The sequence below is a fragment of the Vombatus ursinus genome, unplaced genomic scaffold, assembly GCF_900497805.2.
Source record: "Vombatus ursinus unplaced genomic scaffold, bare-nosed wombat genome assembly UNPS02014768.1, whole genome shotgun sequence".
Taxonomy (NCBI): domain Eukaryota; kingdom Metazoa; phylum Chordata; class Mammalia; order Diprotodontia; family Vombatidae; genus Vombatus; species Vombatus ursinus.
The window spans coordinates 23,530,412-23,536,411 of record NW_020954546.1 but is presented as its reverse complement, the minus strand read 5'-3'; the positions used below and the strand labels follow the sequence as shown (position 1 = coordinate 23,536,411).

General features: G+C 50.1%; 1 protein-coding gene across 4 annotated transcripts in view; it reads left to right on the top strand.

Annotated features, from left to right (window-relative positions):
- Positions 1-2,312: 2,312 nt before the first annotated feature.
- The window catches only part of RPH3AL (rabphilin 3A like (without C2 domains)), a 174,499-nt gene continuing 170,811 nt past the window's right edge, over positions 2,313-6,000 (top strand). Inside the window, exon 1 of one of the 4 annotated variants that reach the window (XM_027862427.1) lies at positions 2,313-2,582. The gene's annotated coding sequence lies outside the window, so the exon portion shown is untranslated. Of the gene's footprint in view, positions 2,613-2,863; positions 2,886-6,000 lie in introns of those variants that run through there. The other 3 variants (XM_027862426.1, XM_027862429.1, XM_027862428.1) reach the window with 3 other exon arrangements.

Genomic DNA, 6,000 nt, shown 5'->3' with positions numbered 1-6,000 from the left:
TTCTTGGAGTCTCAGGTGAAGCTATGACCATAGTTAGTCAGTTCTAGGCGGCACATCTTAACCTGAGGGGCGGACAGCATAGCCTAGAGTAGCTAGAGAGCTGGTGTCAGAGTCAGGAAGAGCTGGGGTGAAGTCCAACCTCTGACACGTAGAGGCTGTGTGACCCTGGGTAAGTCATTTCATCTCTCATTTCCCAGGCAGCTCTCTAAGTTACAGAGAAGGTACCCATCTCCATTGGTAGAGAGGGTTTCTTTGCAGGGTGCTCCCTACAAAATCAGGGGCCAGTAAAAGCAGATGGATAAACTGGAGAATCCAGAAGAGAACATTGAGAATGGCAAATGGCCTCATGTGAGGACCAGTTGAAAGAAGTGGGATATTTAACTTGGAAAGGAGAAAATTTGGCAAGGGCTGGATGGGAACATTAGCAACTTCTCATGGCTGAAGGGCTGTCCTGTGGGAGGAAAAGGGATTGGATTGTTCTGTTTGGGCCCAAGGGGCAGAACCAGGGCTAAAATAGGGGGTGGCTGGGACATTCCAGAGCGGCAGCTCTCAGCTCAATGGCAGGCACTTTTGAACCCCGAGAGCTGTCCTGAAGGGAGGTGGCCTGCCTCACGAGGTAACAGGGGCTAGAAGGCAAATTCATCTGGATTCCTTGAGGGCAGGGACCTTTGTTTCTTTGTGCTTTGCCTTGCCTTTGTAACCTCCATGCTCAGCATACAGTAGGCTTTTAATAAATACTCATTGAATTGACTTTATTGGTAGAGATTTACTGTACAGATAGGTATGAGAATGCCTCTGAGGTCCCTTCCAGTCCTGAACTTCAGTGATTCAGGAGACCTAGGTCTGAGTCCCAGCTCTTCCATTCGTTGACTAGGTGACCTTGGGCTAGTCACTTGGGCTCAGAGATCTTTAATTGAGGGATCTAGGAAGCCACCTAGTCTAATCCCATCATTTGACAAATGAGGAAACAAAGGCCCAGGCTGTGACTTACCCAAGGTCATACCGGGTAGTAATTGGGGACCCAAGCCTCAGTTTTCTTATCTGTCAAATGGAGATAATAATTCTGGCACCATCTTCTTCCTGAGGAAAGTATTTTACAGACCCTAAGAGCTATAGAAATGTGACTTATTGTTGCTCATTCCTCTCGGCTTTATATCTGATGGAATTCATCGAGGAACTGTTTTGGCAAAAGTTTCTGATCCACTATTGTTCTTTTATATAGTTTGGTTGAATAGCATGGGGGTTGGTAAAATGATTGATTTTTGCAACTGAATGAATGAAATGAATGAAAAAGCATTTTTCAGGGGCTAATGTGCCCAACATTGTGCTAAATGCTAGGAGTACAAATAGAAAAGTGAGACAGCCTCTCGTTTAAGGACCCACACTCTAACAGAGGGAAACAACACATAAAAGAAAGCAATTGAATAAAAGAATTAGGGGTGTAAGCTCATTTTCTGCGAGAAGCCTTTCCCAAGCCCTCTTGATTCCAGTGCTTCCTGGCTGTGAATTATTTCCTATTCATCCTGTATCTAGCTTGCTCTGTATATATTTGTTTGCGTGTTGTCTCCTGGTGAGACTGTAAGCTCCGTGAGGGCAGGGATTGTCTTTTGCCTCTTTTTGTATCTCGAGCACAGTGCCTGGCACATAGTAGGTGCTTAGTGGGGATGCTACGTTCTTCAATCCAGCCTTCGCACGGTTTCGACTTCTTTGATAGGTCTCTACATTTCTTGGGCTTTTTATTTCATGTAGTTTGGAATTTGTTGTATTTGCTTTTGCTGTTCTTCCCTCATTGTTCCACGCCCGGAAGGGTATGGATATCCTGAAGCTGAGAAAGCAAGCTCTGGAATCGTAGGTGCTTTAGCACAGTGGACAGAAAGATGGCTTCGCAGTCTGAGAACCTCGGTCCAAATCCTCTCTGGCACGCTAGCTGTGTGAATTTGGCCAGGTCACTCCGAGCCTCAGTTTCTTTCTTTGTAAAACGAGGAGGTTTGACCAGGCGGCTTCTGGGTTTTGTGATTTCCCTCTAGACCCCGCCCCACCCAGCAACGGATGGGGGAGAGTCACCTGCCAGGTCCTACAGGTCGGACACTTTTTCATGATTCCTGGGAGGAGCTCGAGCCGGCAGAGCGGCCGGTGGTTGGGGAGAAGCCGGGTGACGTCACGGGGGCGGGGCAGACGCGGAGATGGGCTAGTTCCCTGCCCTCCCTGGCCCCCATCCCATGCTCTGGAGAAGCATTGCCCTGGCCTGTGCCCCTGCGGCCCCCGGGCCTGTCTCCTTATGTGCCCTCGCGCTCCAGGGCCTTCGGGCCCCACCGGGCCGCGAGCCTGAGCTTGGGAGCGAGCTGCCCTTCGGCTCCCGGGAGAGAAATCCAGGCCTTTGTTTGGCTCCAGCTGCCCAGTTCCTCGCTGCCTGCCACATGTTTACTCAAGGGCTGAGTAATTGAAATTGTCTAGAGCACCTCGTGTTGCCCCTGACGACACAATCAGGAGAGAGGGTTCCGGCTGCGGGAAGCAGGGGAGGGCTCTGCTCCCCCGCTCCCACATCCTCCCAGGAGCCCAGAGCCCCCAGGGCCCCTCCACAGGTAGATCCCTGCCCCTCCCCTGGATACCTGGTAGGTATAGCCAAGTCTCTCTTTCCCCCGGGCAGCCCTCCTCGTGCCTGGTTTGGGGAAGGGGGGCGGGGGTGGGTGTCAGCAATAACTCAGAACAGGTGCTTTTCCAGAGAAGTATTTTCTCCTTCCCAGAAGAGGGTGGCCTTGGGTGTTCATTTGTGCCTGCCAGGGGAGGAGAGCGGGGTGCTGGCTAAGAGTTTATTTAGAGGTTGTTTTTTCCTGGTTCTCTGGGCTCCAGGTACCGACTGGGGAAACGTGCAGCAGGAGCTGGGAGTGAGTTCTGACTTTTCCATTGGATTTTGCTAGGGGGATGATGGTCACTTCGGCAGCCCACAGGTGGCAGCCACCTGTAGCTAGTTTTTGATTTGGGGCAGCGGAGGGGGATCGGGAGAAGGGCTGGGACAGCCTCTTGTGCGGTGGAGGGAAGCAACAGGCAGCCACCATCCACCAAAATGTAAGACTCCATCTCTGGGGAGATGAGAGTCGGGAGGAAAGTCTATCCAGGCTACAGCCCCTGCAGATGGCCGCTTCCTCCCCAACCCCCAAACCTAGCATCATGGCCAGCCCACCGGTCTGTCTGGCCAGCTCCCAGTCAGTACGCCTGAGGATCTGGGGCTGCCAGGTGCAAGGCACAGACACACTGAGTTAGCTGGAGAGCTAGGGGTGGGCCGATGCCCAGCTTCTGGGATGGTAGCAGGTAGTTGGAGTTGCGCTGAGGGAACAAGTGGAAAGACGGATGTTTTGGGAGTCAGGGGACCTCGATTTGAATTCTAGTCCTGCCATTTAGTAGCTGTGTGACCTTGGCTAAGTCCCCTTTCCCATGTGGGCCTCAGTTTCCTCATCTGTAAAGTGTGTGTGTGTGTGTGTGTGTGTGAGGGTGTTGATTGAATCTTGAACTTCTTTTCGGTTCTAAGGCTCTGAAAGTGGAAGTAGTATCTGGGTCTTGAATTCCAGGAAGGTCAGCTGGGGAGCATCCAGAAAAAGGTGACTAAGATGTGAAAAGGCCTAGAGATCATGTCATATTAGAACTGACTGAAGGAAATGGGATGTTAGTCAGCAGAGGAGAAGGAGGGACGTGACTTCGAGTATCTGAAAGGCTGTCCTGTGTGAGAGGGATTAGTTTTGTTCTGCTTGGCCCCAGAGGGCAGAGCAGGGAGCACTGGGTGGAAGGTGTGCTAGGGTATTTCAGACCCCTGATGTCCCTAAGTAGAGTTGGCTCCCTCTGGAGGTAGTGAGGCTTCTCCCTCACTGGAGGGTCTTCAGTCTGAGACTGGGTGACTGGGAGGTGGAGCTGGACGGGACCTTAATGGTCATCGTATCCAACTTCCTTGTTTTACAGATGAGGAAACTGCGGCACAGAAAGGTTGAGTGACCTGCCCTGTGTCACATAGCTAATGTCTGGGGTGGAATTTGAACTCAGGACTTTCTGTCTCCAAGTACAGCAATCTATCCACTATTATTCTACCACCTAGCTTCCTCCAATATCGTCAAGTTGTATATGCAGAGGTGTTGATTTGTCTGGGTGGCCACCGAGATCCTCCCCGCTGTGACGTTCTGTGGTCCTCTCTGGTCCCTCCCAGGGAAAGAATGCCAGAAGGTGCCGTTAGTCCCATGGACCATGCCCCGGACCAGTGGGAGGCACTTGCCTGTTGGTCTGGGAGTAGGGTTGACAGCACTGGGCTCAGTCCATGCAAACTACCTGATAACTTGTCTCCTGGCGGTGCCCCCAGTCTGTCTTTGGTTCTAATTGCTTGGGCAGACACAGTTAGGCAGAGGAAGCGCTTTGGGCGGAGCTGGTTGGAGAAAGGAAGCCGTCTTTGTGTCTGAAAGCACAGCATTCTCCTCAGGAGATGAGATTCCTTCTCCCTGGGGTTTGGCCCCTGAATAAATCTGCTCTGGCTGCATCTGATAAATGGACCTTGACGATGAATTCAGCAAGAACTGCCAAGCTTTTACAATCAATTGCTCCCCTCCCATGTCCCTTCTCCTCTTCCTTGTCCTCCTTCCCCCAGTGTATTCAGAGTGCCGGATAGGGGAAAGAGTGCCGGAGGAGGCCCTGGCCCCAGTTTTCTTGACCAAACAAGTTTAAAACTGCACTAAGACTTTGAGGTCACCCCTGTTTTTTTCAAGCACCAACTAGTGTAAGGCACAGCGTTAAGTGCTTTGGAACCCCCAGGTCCTGGATCCAGAGCTGGAAGGGACCTTAGACATTATCTCGTCCAGTTTCTTCATTTTACAGAGGAGTATAGTCAGTGGGATTTGAACCCAGGACCTCTGACTCCAAAGCAGGGATATGTCACGGACCCCTTTGGCAATCTGCTGAAGCCTGTGTTTGTCTTCTCAGAAGAGTGTTTTTAAATACACAGAATTTGTAGGATTATAAAAGAAACCAATTGTATTGAAACAAAAGTGTTATTTTTTTTTTCTATCCAAGTTCATGGATCCCCTGACATCCCAGGTTAAGAAGTCTAGCTCTACTGGACCACACATCCTCCCACAAAAGCCAAAATGAAGACAATCCCTTCCCTCGAAGAACTTATTTTCTGCCAGGAGACATGTCTACACATAAGGAAATGCAAGTGTGTGTGTGTGTGTGTGTGTGTGTGTGTGTGTGATTTCATCAGTGTAAGGAACTCCAGGTATGAAAGGCCCCTCCACTGATTCAGGGTGGCCACTTATCTGGAGGTTTACACACAGTCTAAGAATATTGCTTGGGGGCATTGAGAGGTTAAGTGCCCTATCCGGGTCTCAGAGAGTCTGGACTTGAACCCAGGTCCTTCTTACTTTCTGCCTCTCTATCCACTTGGGAGGTCACATCTGCCTCTCTCCAAATGTTTGCTAAATTGAATCTCATTGACTTTGCCCCAGGTTACACAGTGAGTTACCAAATACTGTTGATAGTAGTTGGCATTCATATGGCATTCATAGGTTAGCAAGGGTTTTCCATCCATTGTTGAATTTCATCATCACTGGATGATTTCCTGTGCGAGTTTTTGTGGGCCATCTGTAGCCATGTACTGGTAAATGTTTAACAACATGGCTTTTGGGGGGGGGGGAATGTCTGCATGAGCCACTTTTAAATTTAATCTGAATTAATGTTTTTTCTGTCATTTAAGTCCCAGAGGTGGGGAACCTTCAGCTTGAAGGCCACATGTGGCCTTCTAGGTCCTCAAGTGCGGCCTTTTGACTGAGTCCAAGTTTTGCAGAACAAATCCTTTTATGAAGGGGATTTGCTCTGTGAAGTTTGGATTCAGTCAAAGGGCCACCCTTGAGGACCTAGAGGGCCACATGTGGCCTCGAGGCTGCAGGTTCCCCAGCCTTGGTAGACAATAAAAAACCAGTAAATCAAGCCATGTATGTTGCACTTGCCAGTTTCCAAGGTGTAAAT